Genomic DNA, 15,736 nt, shown 5'->3' with positions numbered 1-15,736 from the left:
GCGTATGTCGAGCCTCCTTCCTCATGACCTTTGCCATGGGCGGAGTACCTCACTCTGGCCCCCAACAGAAGATCTTCACATTTCTGCAAGAGCCACACACCTCCAGAAGGAACCACAAGACTTGCCTGAAATGGTCAAGGTATAAGTCTTGGACTCAACGTTGGAAGGTCTCCACCTTTGCTATGGAAGTCAAACGATCTTTCTTTGAAATGAAAATGGAGCATACTGAACGTTCACATGCTTCTAGAGCATTTGAAAAGCCCTAACTTGTAGAAATCTGCTGTACGAGTTCCTTGAAAGCAAGAACCTCTATGCATGGATATGTCTTCATGCCTTAGATTGTGCCTCGAATATAGTGTACACATCAACCCAGGAAAGGAAAGAATTGACTCGCCAAATATACACAGAGATCAAAAGTGCCGAGCCAAGTGACCCCTTGAGGCTTCCAAGAGCTTTTCTGTCTTTCACACACTAAGTAAATACTGAGCACCTACGATGAGCTAGGAGGCATGTAATAAGTTTCAGGGAATAGAAGGCGGAGAGAAGAAGACACAGAGTTCCTGCTTTCACTGAGACGACTCTAATGATACATGACAGGCAGATCCTTTGAGAACCTATAGAGGGGCCTCTTCCCTCACCACAAAACCTGGGTGTCAGGGAAGGCTTTCCAGAGGCACCATTTCGTTGAGGTCCATAGGTTGAACCTAGGTAAACCAGGGTTGAGATGCAGGAAGAATTTCAGGCAGGGAAAATAGCATCTTGGAAGGCTATGTGACCAGGGAAACTTAGGACATTCAAGAAACGAAAAATGCCCTATGGGATGGAAGCCAAAGAGTGCAGAGGGCATTCCAGGCAAAAGACATCAGAGAAGAACGTGAGGAGCAAGCCTGAAGGGAAGTGGTCGTATCTTCAATATGCTGGGAAAATACGAGAGCCGTTGGAGCAGGGAGGTGACAGCATTGCATCTGCATTTCCAAAAGGTCATCTTGCTCCACATCACTAATGATTGGAGAGGCTCAACTCCAAACTCCAAGGAGGGACCACTTCACATGAGTCCGATTGGGCCTCACTGCGATGTCTGTCAATAACCAATGCTGGAGAAGATGTGGAGCAAAGGGAACTCTCCTCCACGGTGAGTAGGAATGGGCGTGGGTAGAGCCGGTATGGAAAAGATTATGGAGGTTCCCGAAGGAACTAAAAGTGGAAGTAGCGTATGGTTCAGCAGTCCGACTCCCAGGCATAGATACACCCACGGTATAAGTGAACAAGATAGATGCCCCGTTTGGGCACATCTATCTGTGCGTGCGTGCGCACTTGCGCATGCGTGATGGCCTGCGAGGCAGGGGGTGGGGCGGGGGCTGGGGCTCTGGCTGGAGTCCGTGCAAGCCCCGGGATTGCCTGAGGCAAGCCAAAGGAGCCCCAGATGGAGACGGGACTGCCGGTCGTCGGGTGTCCTGGAAGCCGAATGCGAATGCGGAGGGGCTCGCGGGCCGCGCGGAGGCAACCCAGGTCTGCAGCGGGAGTCGGGGCCCCGGCCACCCGCTCCCCGCGGCCCGGGAGGGGCTGGGGCTGCGGGGGGGATGCAAGAATCGGGACGCGCGGCGGGGGCTAAAGGACCTCTTCTGGTAGGCAAAAAGCCTCGAGCACCCGGGATTCCCAGGTGGTCTCCCATCCAAGATCCTAACCAGGCCCGACCCTGCTTAGCTTCCGAGATCAGACGAGATCGGGCGCCTTCAGGCTGATAGGGCCGGAGCCGGAGGCGGTTGGCTCGGGGCGCCCTAAGAGCCTTGCGCTTCGCCTCCCTTTCGCTCTGCCCTGCAGGTCGGGCCAACGGGCCGCACCTCTCGTCGCGGGGCGTGCTGTACTTGAGCCGCACGACCCGCGACCGGACTCCAGCCTGCTGACGCCGGCCCGCCCCCCCGAACACCGCCAACACCAGAGCAGCAAGCGCCTGGCCGGGCCCGGGGGCCCGAGGGGCTTCCAGGACCCCCCATTGACCGGGAGGGCCTGCGTGCATGCGTGCGCGCGGGGCCTGGGGGCTGGGCTGAGGGGTGTGGAGGTCTCGGCGCCCTTCCACCCCCGGCCACTCCAGACCTGGCCGCGCTCGCTGAGCGGGGCCTCCCCCCGATCCCATGCGCTGCTCAGGCCCGCGCGGCCCCGGAGGTGTCGGTCTTCGGCGCCCGCCGCCTCCCAACCCCCGCGGCCCAGGGGCCTCTGAACCTCCTGCGGGCCTAGGCGCAGCGAAACTTGAGCGCCCAACTTGCCCGGCACCTGTCCGGTGCCCAAACCCAGCAGAAGCCAAGGAGGCGCGGTCGACCGGAGCGCCTCAGCCCCTCCCCTTCGCACTACCGAGGCCCCCCCTTTGCCCCACGCCAAGCCCTCGACCTTCCTGAGAGAGCAGACAAGCCACAGGCAGGCACACAGACAGACACACAGACACTCGCACGCACCCACGCCAGGGGAGACAGCTGGCCTGCGCAAGCTCCTCAGCCAGAGCTAGAGCGCCTGGGAGAGGCGGGGCAAGACGAACGGGCCGGCGGCTGGCTGTCAGGAGATACAGAGGCAGAAATACATGAAGATTCCGAGACAGACTCCAAGACGGCAAGAGGAGATACACACACACACACACACACGCACACACACACACACTTGAGTGTGGTCTTTGGAAATACTTGTGTTCGTAGTTGCTGGCTTGAGCCCAACTTTAATACAACCCATGGACTGCGGCCCATCAGGCTCCTCTGTCCGTGGCATTTCCCAGGCGAGGATACTGGGAGTGGGTTACCATTTCCTTCTCCGGCGGGATCTTCCCGACCCAGGGATCAAACCCCAGTCTCCTGTGCGCGGATGCCTTGCCATCTGAACCAGGACATTGCTAATTCCCTAGGCAAAATACAAAGAATAGAGCTCGTGTTCTACTAAATGGAAAGATGATTTCAAAACAGAAGCTGTCCTTTGTTGGTATCTGTGAATCTTTATGTAGTTTTCGTTGATTTTTACTGTTAAGGCTAAGTGAACAAGGCAAGAGAGAAACCCCAGAATTGAAAAGCAATTGACGGTTTTGAAAGAAACATGTGCAGGTGAAGCTCTCTTCCTTTTTGAGAGATGGTTAAATGCAAAATCTTGATTCAACACATATGACTTTTGTGCACTTTCTTTCAAATCTCCATGACAAACCCTAAGGCGTCCAGGAAGAAAGGAGTAGAGGGGCAGACAAAAAGAGCAACCTTTCCCCTTGGTGCCATCGCAACCAGCTGCTTAGTTCCTTCATCTCAAGGACTATCATCTGGGCTTCTCTGGTTTGTCTGATTCTTGTTTCGGGGACCGTTTCTCGTCACAAGGCTGTCAACAGTGGGGGTGGGGGTGTGTGTGTGGGGGGGGGAGCCCTTCTTTCCATTCCACATGAGACCCAGTGGACAATCCAGGCCCTGCCCACTGCATTGAGTGTGCAGCAACAATATCAACGGTAATGCCGGTGAACAATGCGTATTCCTGGAATCCACTCCGTTGACTACTGACTGTGTGTGGTGGTGGTCTGGAACCTAGACCTGGAAGCTTTCTGGATGATTGCAAATGACACCAAAGTCTGAGGACGATGGAAGATTGCCGGGGTCCTGCCCCGGCTGATCCAGGGTATTCGAAGCGGGGACGGTGTCGGCGACCTATTTATTTATTTAAATATTTTATCAAAGATATAAAGAGTAATAGGATGAGGATAGCTCAGTAGGAAAATTCAGTGGAGAAAAGAGGCTGAGTGGCTTGGTTTACGCGGGAGACCAATAAAACTTCAAGACAAGAAGTTTGCACCACTTACGTAGGCCGCAGGCGTCCTTCCGTTCTCCCGAAGGAGAGGAGACACTGAGGCCTCCCCGGTCGGATCTTAGAAGCCCAGGCATAATTAGTAAGCATGGTGGGTTCCGCGCTCCAGATGGAGACTCAACCAGAGTGAGAGAGAGAGCGACATGGGGAGACCAGTATTTTGAGAAACTGATCCCAATTCTTTATTTTCCATGGTCTACTTTTATACACTGAGATGTTATGCAAAAGTCACATGGGGACAGCAGTCCTGACTTTCATTAAAGTCAGGTGCTTCACACAAATGTATACAGAGGTCTTAGGGGTGTTACATCATCTTCTGGCCAGGGGGCCCTGCTGACAATTTACGACCCTCTCCTTGTGACAGCGGTCAGTCAATCAGGACACTTATTTCTCCAGGGCTGATTATTCTCAAAACAGACGCCACCCAAATAAAGTTACATTCCTACAGGGTGAGGGTGTAGTGGGTTTTAGTTAAGGAAAGAATTTACTTAGCCTAAGGTCTAACGTGATTAATATCAAAGGTTAATTCTATATATTCATTAATGTGTGTAAGGGCAGGGGATATGGAGACTTAGCAACAAACATTGGCTCAACAAATGAAAAACCCTTCACCAACACAATTTCTAATTAGCCCATTATACTTATACTAATAGTTTTCTAACTTTTCTAAGGAACCTGTTTTTAGAAGGTTTAAAGCATCTTGTGCCTCTCACGGTTGGGAGGCTGTGAGCGATCACATGTGGCCGGACAAGCCTGTCAGGCAGGCCAGAGAACCTTCAGAGGAGTTTGTAGGTTAAAACACTCTTATCACGCCCAGGAATTATTATAAACTGGAGCTCTAAGTTAACTCCTTCTCCAAAAGAGGTGGTGGGGGACAGCCCCCCGTAAAGTCAGAGGTGTAGGTGAGCACAAAGTAGTAAAGTAGGCAGGCTCTGGTTATGGGGGTAGATGCTCGAGGATTTCCAGGGGGACTCCTGAGGCTCGATCCCGCCTTTGCGTATGTCGAGCCTCCTTCCTCATGACCTTTGCCATGGGCGGAGTACCTCACTCTGGCCCCCAACAGAAGATCTTCACATTTCTGCAAGAGCCACACACCTCCAGAAGGAACCACAAGACTTGCCTGAAATGGTCAAGGTATAAGTCTTGGACTCAACGTTGGAAGGTCTCCACCTTTGCTATGGAAGTCAAACGATCTTTCTTTGAAATGAAAATGGAGCATACTGAACGTTCACATGCTTCTAGAGCATTTGAAAAGCCCTAACTTGTAGAAATCTGCTGTACGAGTTCCTTGAAAGCAAGAACCTCTATGCATGGATATGTCTTCATGCCTTAGATTGTGCCTCGAATATAGTGTACACATCAACCCAGGAAAGGAAAGAATTGACTCGCCAAATATACACAGAGATCAAAAGTGCCGAGCCAAGTGACCCCTTGAGGCTTCCAAGAGCTTTTCTGTCTTTCACACACTAAGTAAATACTGAGCACCTACGATGAGCTAGGAGGCATGTAATAAGTTTCAGGGAATAGAAGGCGGAGAGAAGAAGACACAGAGTTCCTGCTTTCACTGAGACGACTCTAATGATACATGACAGGCAGATCCTTTGAGAACCTATAGAGGGGCCTCTTCCCTCACCACAAAACCTGGGTGTCAGGGAAGGCTTTCCAGAGGCACCATTTCGTTGAGGTCCATAGGTTGAACCTAGGTAAACCAGGGTTGAGATGCAGGAAGAATTTCAGGCAGGGAAAATAGCATCTTGGAAGGCTATGTGACCAGGGAAACTTAGGACATTCAAGAAACGAAAAATGCCCTATGGGATGGAAGCCAAAGAGTGCAGAGGGCATTCCAGGCAAAAGACATCAGAGAAGAACGTGAGGAGCAAGCCTGAAGGGAAGTGGTCGTATCTTCAATATGCTGGGAAAATACGAGAGCCGTTGGAGCAGGGAGGTGACAGCATTGCATCTGCATTTCCAAAAGGTCATCTTGCTCCACATCACTAATGATTGGAGAGGCTCAACTCCAAACTCCAAGGAGGGACCACTTCACATGAGTCCGATTGGGCCTCACTGCGATGTCTGTCAATAACCAAAGCTGGAGAAGATGTGGAGCAAAGGGAACTCTCCTCCACGGTGAGTAGGAATGGGCGTGGGTAGAGCCGGTATGGAAAAGATTATGGAGGTTCCCGAAGGAACTAAAAGTGGAAGTAGATTATGGTTCAGCAGTCCGACTCCCAGGCATAGATACACCCACAGTATAATTGAACAAGATAGATGCCCCGTTTGGGCACATCTATCTGTGCGTGCGCGCGCACATGGGCATGCGCGATATCCTGCGAGGCAGGGGGTGGGGGGGGGTGCTGGGGATCTGGCTTGAGTCGGTGCAAGCCCCGGGATTGCCTGAGGCAAGCCAAAGGAGCCCCAGATGGAGACGGGACTGCCGGTCGTCGGGTGTCCTGGAAGCCGAATGCGAATGCGGAGGGGCTCGCGGGCCGCGCGGAGGCAACCCAGGTCTGCAGCGGGAGTCGGGGCCCCGGCCAGCCGCTCCCCGCGGCCCGGGAGGGGCTGGGGCTGCGGGGGGGATGCAAGAATCGGGACGCGCGGCGGGGGCTAAAGGACCTCTTCTGGTAGGCAAAAAGCCTCGAGCACCCGGGATTCCCAGGTGGTCTCCCATCCAAGATCCTAACCAGGCCCGACCCTGCTTAGCTTCCGAGATCAGACGAGATCGGGCGCCTTCAGGCTGATAGGGCCTGAGACGGTGGCGGTTGGCTCGGGGCGCCCTAAGAGCCTTGCGCTTCGCCTCCCTTTCGCTCTGCCCTGCAGGTCGGGCCAACGGGCCGCACCTCTCGTCGCGGGGCGTGCTGTACTTGAGCCGCACGACCCGCGACCGGACTCCAGCCTGCTGACGCCGGCCCGCCCCCCCGAACACCGCCAACACCAGAGCAGCAAGCGCCTGGCCGGGCCCGGGGGCCCGAGGGGCTTCCAGGACCCCCCATTGACCGGGAGGGCGTGCGTGCGTGCGTGCGCGCGGGGCCTGGGGGCTGGGCTGAGGGGTGTGGAGGTCTCGGCGCCCTCCCACCCGCGGCCACTCCAGACCCGGCCGCGCTCGCTGAGCGGGGCCTCCCCCCGATCCCATGCGCTGCTCAGGCCCGCGCGGCCCCGGAGGTGTCGGTCTTCGGCGCCCGCCGCCTCCCAACCCCCGCGGCCCAGGGGCCTCTGAACCTCCTGCGGGCCTAGGCGCAGCGAAACTTGAGCGCCCAACTTGCGCGGCACCTGTCCGGTGCCCAAACCCACCAGAAGCCAGGAAGGCGCGGTCGAGCGGAGCGCCTCAGCCCCTCCCCTTCGCACTACCGAGGCCCCCCCTTTGCCCCCACGCCAAGCCCTCGACCTTCCTGAGAGAGCAGACGAGCCACAGGCAGGCACACAGACAGACACACAGACACTCGCACGCACCCACGCCAAGGGAGACAGCTGGCCTGCGCAAGCTCCTCAGCCAGAACCAGAGCGCCTGGGAGAGGCCGGGGCCAGACGAACGCGCCGGCGGCTGGCTGTCAGGAGATACAGAGGCAGAAATACATGAAGATTCCGAGACAGACTCCAAGACGGCAAGAGGAGATACAGACACACACACACACACACACACACACACACACTTGAGTGTGGTCTTTGGAATTACTTCTGTTCGTAGTTGCTGGATTGAGCCCAACTTTGATACGACCCATGGACTGCGGCCCATCAGGCTCCTCTGTCCGTGGCATTTCCCAGGCGAGGATACTGGAGTGGGTTGCCATTTCCTTCTACGGGAGGCATCTTCCGGACCCAGGGATCGAACCCCAATCTCCTGGGTGGGGATACCTTGCCATCTGAACCAGGACATTGCTAATTCCCTAGGCAAAATACAAAGAATAGAGCTCGTGTTCTACTAAATGGAAAGATGATTTCAGAAACAGAAGCTGTCCTTTTTGGTATCTGTGAATCTTTATGTAGTTTTCGTTGATTTTTACTATTAAGGCTAAGTGAACAAGGCAAGAGAGAAACCCTAGAATTGAAAAGCAATGGACGTTTTTGAAAGAAACATGTGCAGGTGAAGCTCTCTTCCTTTTTGAGAGATGGTTAAATTCAAAATCTTGATACAACACATATGACTTTTGTGCACTTTCTTTCAAATCTCCATGACGAAGCCCTAAGGTGTCCAGGAAGAAAGGAGTAGAGGGGCAGACAAAAAGAGCAACCTTTCCCCTTGGTGCCATCTCAACCAGCTGCTTAGTTCCTTCATCTCAAGGACTATCATCTGGGCTTCTCTGCTTTGTCTGATTCTTGTTTCGGGGACCGTTTCTCGTCACAAGGCTGTCAACAGTGGGGGTGGGGGGTCTGTGGGGGGTGGGGAGCCCTTCTTTCCATTCCACATGAGACCCAGTGGACAATCCAGGCCCTGCCCACTGCATTGAGTGTGCAGCAACAATATCAACGGTAATGCCGGTGAACAATGCGTATTCCTGGAATCCACTCCGTTGGCTACTGACTGTGTGTGGTGGTGGTCTGGAACCTGGACCTGGAAGCTTTCTGGATGATTGCAAATGACACCAAAGTCTGAGGACGATGGAAGATCTTCACATTTCTGCAAGAGCCACACACCTCCAGAAGGAACCACAAGACTTGCCTGAAATGGTCAAGGTATAAGTCTTGGACTCAACGTTGGAAGGTCTCCACCTTTGCTATGGAAGTCAAACGATCTTTCTTTGAAATGAAAATGGAGCATACTGAACGTTCACATGCTTCTAGAGCATTTGAAAAGCCCTAACTTGTAGAAATCTGCTGTACGAGTTCCTTGAAAGCAAGAACCTCTATGCATGGATATGTCTTCATGCCTTAGATTGTGCCTCGAATATAGTGTACACATCAACCCAGGAAAGGAAAGAATTGACTCGCCAAATATACACAGAGATCAAAAGTGCCGAGCCAAGTGACCCCTTGAGGCTTCCAAGAGCTTTTCTGTCTTTCACACACTAAGTAAATACTGAGCACCTACGATGAGCTAGGAGGCATGTAATAAGTTTCAGGGAATAGAAGGCGGAGAGAAGAAGACACAGAGTTCCTGCTTTCACTGAGACGACTCTAATGATACATGACAGGCAGATCCTTTGAGAACCTATAGAGGGGCCTCTTCCCTCACCACAAAACCTGGGTGTCAGGGAAGGCTTTCCAGAGGCACCATTTCGTTGAGGTCCATAGGTTGAACCTAGGTAAACCAGGGTTGAGATGCAGGAAGAATTTCAGGCAGGGAAAATAGCATCTTGGAAGGCTATGTGACCAGGGAAACTTAGGACATTCAAGAAACGAAAAATGCCCTATGGGATGGAAGCCAAAGAGTGCAGAGGGCATTCCAGGCAAAAGACATCAGAGAAGAACGTGAGGAGCAAGCCTGAAGGGAAGTGGTCGTATCTTCAATATGCTGGGAAAATACGAGAGCCGTTGGAGCAGGGAGGTGACAGCATTGCATCTGCATTTCCAAAAGGTCATCTTGCTCCACATCACTAATGATTGGAGAGGCTCAACTCCAAACTCCAAGGAGGGACCACTTCACATGAGTCCGATTGGGCCTCACTGCGATGTCTGTCAATAACCAAGCTGGAGAAGATGTGGAGCAAAGGGAACTCTCCTCCACGGTGAGTAGGAATGGGCGTGGGTAGAGCCGGTATGGAAAAGATTATGGAGGTTCCCGAAGGAACTAAAAGTGGAAGTAGCGTATGGTTCAGCAGTCCGACTCCCAGGCATAGATCCACCCACAGTATAATTGAACAAGATAGATGCCCCGTTTGGGCACATCTATCTGTGCGTGCGCGCGCACATGCGCATGCGCGATGGCCTGCGAGGCAGGGGGTGGGGGGGGGTGCTGGGGATCTGGCTTGAGTCGGTGCAAGCCCCGGGATTGCCTGAGGCAAGCCAAAGGAGCCCCAGATGGAGACGGGACTGCCGGTCGTCGGGTGTCCTGGAAGCCGAATGCGAATGCGGAGGGGCTCGCGGGCCGCGCGGAGGCAACCCAGGTCTGCAGCGCGAGTCGGGGCCCCGGCCACCCGCTCCCCGCGGCCCGGGAGGGGCTGGGGCTGCGGGGGGGATCCAAGAATCGGGACGCGCGGCGGGGGCTAAAGGACCTCTTCTGGTAGGCAAAAAGCCTCGAGCACCCGGGATTCCCAGGTGGTCTCCCATCCAAGATCCTAACCAGGCCCGACCCTGCTTAGCTTCCGAGATCAGACGAGATCGGGCGCCTTCAGGCTGATAGGGCCTGAGACGGTGGCGGTTGGCTCGGGGCGCCCTAAGAGCCTTGCGCTTCGCCTCCCTTTCGCTCTGCCCTGCAGGTCGGGCCAACGGGCCGCACCTCTCGTCGCGGGGCGTGCTGTACTTGAGCCGCACGACCCGCGACCGGACTCCAGCCTGCTGACGCCGGCCCGCCCCCCCGAACACCGCCAACACCAGAGCAGCAAGCGCCTGGCCGGGCCCGGGGGCCCGAGGGGCTTCCAGGACCCCCCATTGACCGGGAGGGCGTGCGTGCGTGCGTGCGCGCGGGGCCTGGGGGCTGGGCTGAGGGGTGTGGAGGTCTCGGCGCCCTCCCACCCGCGGCCACTCCAGACCCGGCCGCGCTCGCTGAGCGGGGCCTCCCCCCGATCCCATGCGCTGCTCAGGCCCGCGCGGCCCCGGAGGTGTCGGTCTTCGGCGCCCGCCGCCTCCCAACCCCCGCGGCCCAGGGGCCTCTGAACCTCCTGCGGGCCTAGGCGCAGCGAAACTTGAGCGCCCAACTTGCGCGGCACCTGTCCGGTGCCCAAACCCAGCAGAAGCCAGGAAGGCGCGGTCGAGCGGAGCGCCTCAGCCCCTCCCCTTCGCACTACCGAGGCCCCCCCTTTGCCCCCACGCCAAGCCCTCGACCTTCCTGAGAGAGCAGACAAGCCACAGGCAGGCACACAGACAGACACACAGACACTCGCACGCACCCACGCCAAGGGAGACAGCTGGCCTGCGCAAGCTCCTCAGCCAGAGCCAGAGCGCCTGGGAGAGGCCGGGGCAAGACGAACGGGCCGGCGGCTGGCTGTCAGGAGATACAGAGGCAGAAATACATGAAGATTCCGAGACAGACTCCAAGACGGCAAGAGGAGATACACACACACACACACACACACACACACACACACACTTGAGTGTGGTCTTTGGAAATACTTCTGTTCGTAGTTGCTGGCTTGAGCCCAACTTTGATACGACCCATGGACTGCGGCCCATCAGGCTCCTCTGTCCGTGGCATTTCCCAGGCGAGGATACTGGAGTGGGTTGCCATTTCCTTCTACGGGAGGCATCTTCCCGGACCCAGGGATCGAACCCCAATCTCCTGGGTGGGGATACCTTGCCATCTGAACCAGGACATTGCTAATTCCCTAGGCAAAATACAAAGAATAGAGCTCGTGTTCTACTAAATGGAAAGATGATTTCAGAAACAGAAGCTGTCCTTTTTGGTATCTGTGAATCTTTATGTAGTTTTCGTTGATTTTTACTATTAAGGCTAAGTGAACAAGGCAAGAGAGAAACCCTAGAATTGAAAAGCAATGGACGGTTTTGAAAGAAACATGTGCAGGTGAAGCTCTCTTCCTTTTTGAGAGATGGTTAAATGCAAAATCTTGATTCAACACATATGACTTTTGTGCACTTTCTTTCAAATCTCCATGACAAAACCCTAAGGCATCCAGGAAGAAAGGAGTAGAGGGGCAGACAAAAAGAGCAACCTTTCCCCTTGGTGCCATCGCAACCAGCTGCTTAGTTCCTTCATCTCAAGGACTATCATCTGGGCTTCTCTGGTTTGTCTGATTCTTGTTTCGGGGACCGTTTCTCGTCACAAGGCTGTCAACAGTGGGGGTGGGGGTGTGTGTGTGGGGGGGGGAGCCCTTCTTTCCATTCCACATGAGACCCAGTGGACAATCCAGGCCCTGCCCACTGCATTGAGTGTGCAGCAACAATATCAACGGTAATGCCGGTGAACAATGCGTATTCCTGGAATCCACTCCGTTGACTACTGACTGTGTGTGGTGGTGGTCTGGAACCTAGACCTGGAAGCTTTCTGGATGATTGCAAATGACACCAAAGTCTGAGGACGATGGAAGATTGCCGGGGTCCTGCCCCGGCTGATCCAGGGTATTCGAAGCGGGGACGGTGTCGGCGACCTATTTATTTATTTAAATATTTTATCAAAGATATAAAGAGTAATAGGATGAGGATAGCTCAGTAGGAAAATTCAGTGGAGAAAAGAGGCTGAGTGGCTTGGTTTACGCGGGAGACCAATAAAACTTCAAGACAAGAAGTTTGCACCACTTACGTAGGCCGCAGGCGTCCTTCCGTTCTCCCGAAGGAGAGGAGACACTGAGGCCTCCCCGGTCGGATCTTAGAAGCCCAGGCATAATTAGTAAGCATGGTGGGTTCCGCGCTCCAGATGGAGACTCAACCAGAGTGAGAGAGAGAGCGACATGGGGAGACCAGTATTTTGAGAAACTGATCCCAATTCTTTATTTTCCATGGTCTACTTTTATACACTGAGATGTTATGCAAAAGTCACATGGGGACAGCAGTCCTGACTTTCATTAAAGTCAGGTGCTTCACACAAATGTATACAGAGGTCTTAGGGGTGTTACATCATCTTCTGGCCAGGGGGCCCTGCTGACAATTTACGACCCTCTCCTTGTGACAGCGGTCAGTCAATCAGGACACTTATTTCTCCAGGGCTGATTATTCTCAAAACAGACGCCACCCAAATAAAGTTACATTCCTACAGGGTGAGGGTGTAGTGGGTTTTAGTTAAGGAAAGAATTTACTTAGCCTAAGGTCTAACGTGATTAATATCAAAGGTTAATTCTATATATTCATTAATGTGTGTAAGGGCAGGGGATATGGAGACTTAGCAACAAACATTGGCTCAACAAATGAAAAACCCTTCACCAACACAATTTCTAATTAGCCCATTATACTTATACTAATAGTTTTCTAACTTTTCTAAGGAACCTGTTTTTAGAAGGTTTAAAGCATCTTGTGCCTCTCACGGTTGGGAGGCTGTGAGCGATCACATGTGGCCGGACAAGCCTGTCAGGCAGGCCAGAGAACCTTCAGAGGAGTTTGTAGGTTAAAACACTCTTATCACGCCCAGGAATTATTATAAACTGGAGCTCTAAGTTAACTCCTTCTCCAAAAGAGGTGGTGGGGGACAGCCCCCCGTAAAGTCAGAGGTGTAGGTGAGCACAAAGTAGTAAAGTAGGCAGGCTCTGGTTATGGGGGTAGATGCTCGAGGATTTCCAGGGGGACTCCTGAGGCTCGATCCCGCCTTTGCGTATGTCGAGCCTCCTTCCTCATGACCTTTGCCATGGGCGGAGTACCTCACTCTGGCCCCCAACAGAAGATCTTCACATTTCTGCAAGAGCCACACACCTCCAGAAGGAACCACAAGACTTGCCTGAAATGGTCAAGGTATAAGTCTTGGACTCAACGTTGGAAGGTCTCCACCTTTGCTATGGAAGTCAAACGATCTTTCTTTGAAATGAAAATGGAGCATACTGAACGTTCACATGCTTCTAGAGCATTTGAAAAGCCCTAACTTGTAGAAATCTGCTGTACGAGTTCCTTGAAAGCAAGAACCTCTATGCATGGATATGTCTTCATGCCTTAGATTGTGCCTCGAATATAGTGTACACATCAACCCAGGAAAGGAAAGAATTGACTCGCCAAATATACACAGAGATCAAAAGTGCCGAGCCAAGTGACCCCTTGAGGCTTCCAAGAGCTTTTCTGTCTTTCACACACTAAGTAAATACTGAGCACCTACGATGAGCTAGGAGGCATGTAATAAGTTTCAGGGAATAGAAGGCGGAGAGAAGAAGACACAGAGTTCCTGCTTTCACTGAGACGACTCTAATGATACATGACAGGCAGATCCTTTGAGAACCTATAGAGGGGCCTCTTCCCTCACCACAAAACCTGGGTGTCAGGGAAGGCTTTCCAGAGGCACCATTTCGTTGAGGTCCATAGGTTGAACCTAGGTAAACCAGGGTTGAGATGCAGGAAGAATTTCAGGCAGGGAAAATAGCATCTTGGAAGGCTATGTGACCAGGGAAACTTAGGACATTCAAGAAACGAAAAATGCCCTATGGGATGGAAGCCAAAGAGTGCAGAGGGCATTCCAGGCAAAAGACATCAGAGAAGAACGTGAGGAGCAAGCCTGAAGGGAAGTGGTCGTATCTTCAATATGCTGGGAAAATACGAGAGCCGTTGGAGCAGGGAGGTGACAGCATTGCATCTGCATTTCCAAAAGGTCATCTTGCTCCACATCACTAATGATTGGAGAGGCTCAACTCCAAACTCCAAGGAGGGACCACTTCACATGAGTCCGATTGGGCCTCACTGCGATGTCTGTCAATAACCAAAGCTGGAGAAGATGTGGAGCAAAGGGAACTCTCCTCCACGGTGAGTAGGAATGGGCGTGGGTAGAGCCGGTATGGAAAAGATTATGGAGGTTCCCGAAGGAACTAAAAGTGGAAGTAGATTATGGTTCAGCAGTCCGACTCCCAGGCATAGATCCACCCACAGTATAATTGAACAAGATAGATGCCCCGTTTGGGCACATCTATCTGTGCGTGCGCGCGCACATGCGCATGCGCGATGGCCTGCGAGGCAGGGGGTGGGGGGGGGTGCTGGGGATCTGGCTTGAGTCGGTGCAAGCCCCGGGATTGCCTGAGGCAAGCCAAAGGAGCCCCAGATGGAGACGGGACTGCCGGTCGTCGGGTGTCCTGGAAGCCGAATGCGAATGCGGAGGGGCTCGCGGGCCGCGCGGAGGCAACCCAGGTCTGCAGCGGGAGTCGGGGCCCCGGCCAGCCGCTCCCCGCGGCCCGGGAGGGGCTGGGGCTGCGGGGGGGATCCAAGAATCGGGACGCGCGGCGGGGGCTAAAGGACCTCTTCTGGTAGGCAAAAAGCCTCGAGCACCCGGGATTCCCAGGTGGTCTCCCATCCAAGATCCTAACCAGGCCCGACCCTGCTTAGCTTCCGAGATCAGACGAGATCGGGCGCCTTCAGGCTGATAGGGCCTGAGACGGTGGCGGTTGGCTCGGGGCGCCCTAAGAGCCTTGCGCTTCGCCTCCCTTTCGCTCTGCCCTGCAGGTCGGGCCAACGGGCCGCACCTCTCGTCGCGGGGCGTGCTGTACTTGAGCCGCACGACCCGCGACCGGACTCCAGCCTGCTGACGCCGGCCCGCCCCCCCGAACACCGCCAACACCAGAGCAGCAAGCGCCTGGCCGGGCCCGGGGGCCCGAGGGGCTTCCAGGACCCCCCATTGACCGGGAGGGCCTGCGTGCGTGCGTGCGCGCGGGGCCTGGGGGCTGGGCTGAGGGGTGTGGAGGTCTCGGCGCCCTCCCACCCGCGGCCACTCCAGACCCGGCCGCGCTCGCTGAGCGGGGCCTCCCCCCGATCCCATGCGCTGCTCAGGCCCGCGCGGCCCCGGAGGTGTCGGTCTTCGGCGCCCGCCGCCTCCCAACCCCCGCGGCCCAGGGGCCTCTGAACCTCCTGCGGGCCTAGGCGCAGCGAAACTTGAGCGCCCAACTTGCGCGGCACCTGTCCGGTGCCCAAACCCAGCAGAAGCCAGGAAGGCGCGGTCGAGCGGAGCGCCTCAGCCCCTCCCCTTCGCACTACCGAGGCCCCCCCTTTGCCCCCACGCCAAGCCCTCGACCTTCCTGAGAGAGCAGACAAGCCACAGGCAGGCACACAGACAGACACACAGACACTCGCACGCACCCACGCCAAGGGAGACAGCTGGCCTGCGCAAGCTCCTCAGCCAGAGCCAGAGCGCCTGGGAGAGGCCGGGGCCAGACGAACGGGCCGGCGGCTGGCTGTCAGGAGATACAGAGGCAGA

At 54.8% G+C, this 15,736-nt stretch overlaps 4 pseudogenes; all 4 read right to left on the bottom strand.

Moving 5' to 3' along the window:
- Window positions 1–1,635: 1,635 nt before the first annotated feature.
- Window positions 1,636–1,755, bottom strand: LOC112445737 (uncharacterized; annotated as a pseudogene).
- A 4,695-nt stretch (window positions 1,756–6,450) lies between these two features.
- LOC112445736 (uncharacterized) lies at window positions 6,451–6,570 on the bottom strand (annotated as a pseudogene).
- Window positions 6,571–9,983: 3,413 nt separating this feature from the next.
- Window positions 9,984–10,103, bottom strand: LOC112445735 (uncharacterized; annotated as a pseudogene).
- A 4,699-nt stretch (window positions 10,104–14,802) lies between these two features.
- On the bottom strand, window positions 14,803–14,922 carry LOC112445733 (uncharacterized; annotated as a pseudogene).
- Between the last annotated feature and the right edge of the window lie 814 nt (window positions 14,923–15,736).

The sequence above is a fragment of the Bos taurus genome, unplaced genomic scaffold, assembly GCF_002263795.3.
Source record: "Bos taurus isolate L1 Dominette 01449 registration number 42190680 breed Hereford unplaced genomic scaffold, ARS-UCD2.0 Leftover_ScbfJmS_596_672, whole genome shotgun sequence".
Taxonomy (NCBI): domain Eukaryota; kingdom Metazoa; phylum Chordata; class Mammalia; order Artiodactyla; family Bovidae; genus Bos; species Bos taurus.
This window is presented reverse-complemented; position numbering and strand designations above follow the sequence as displayed.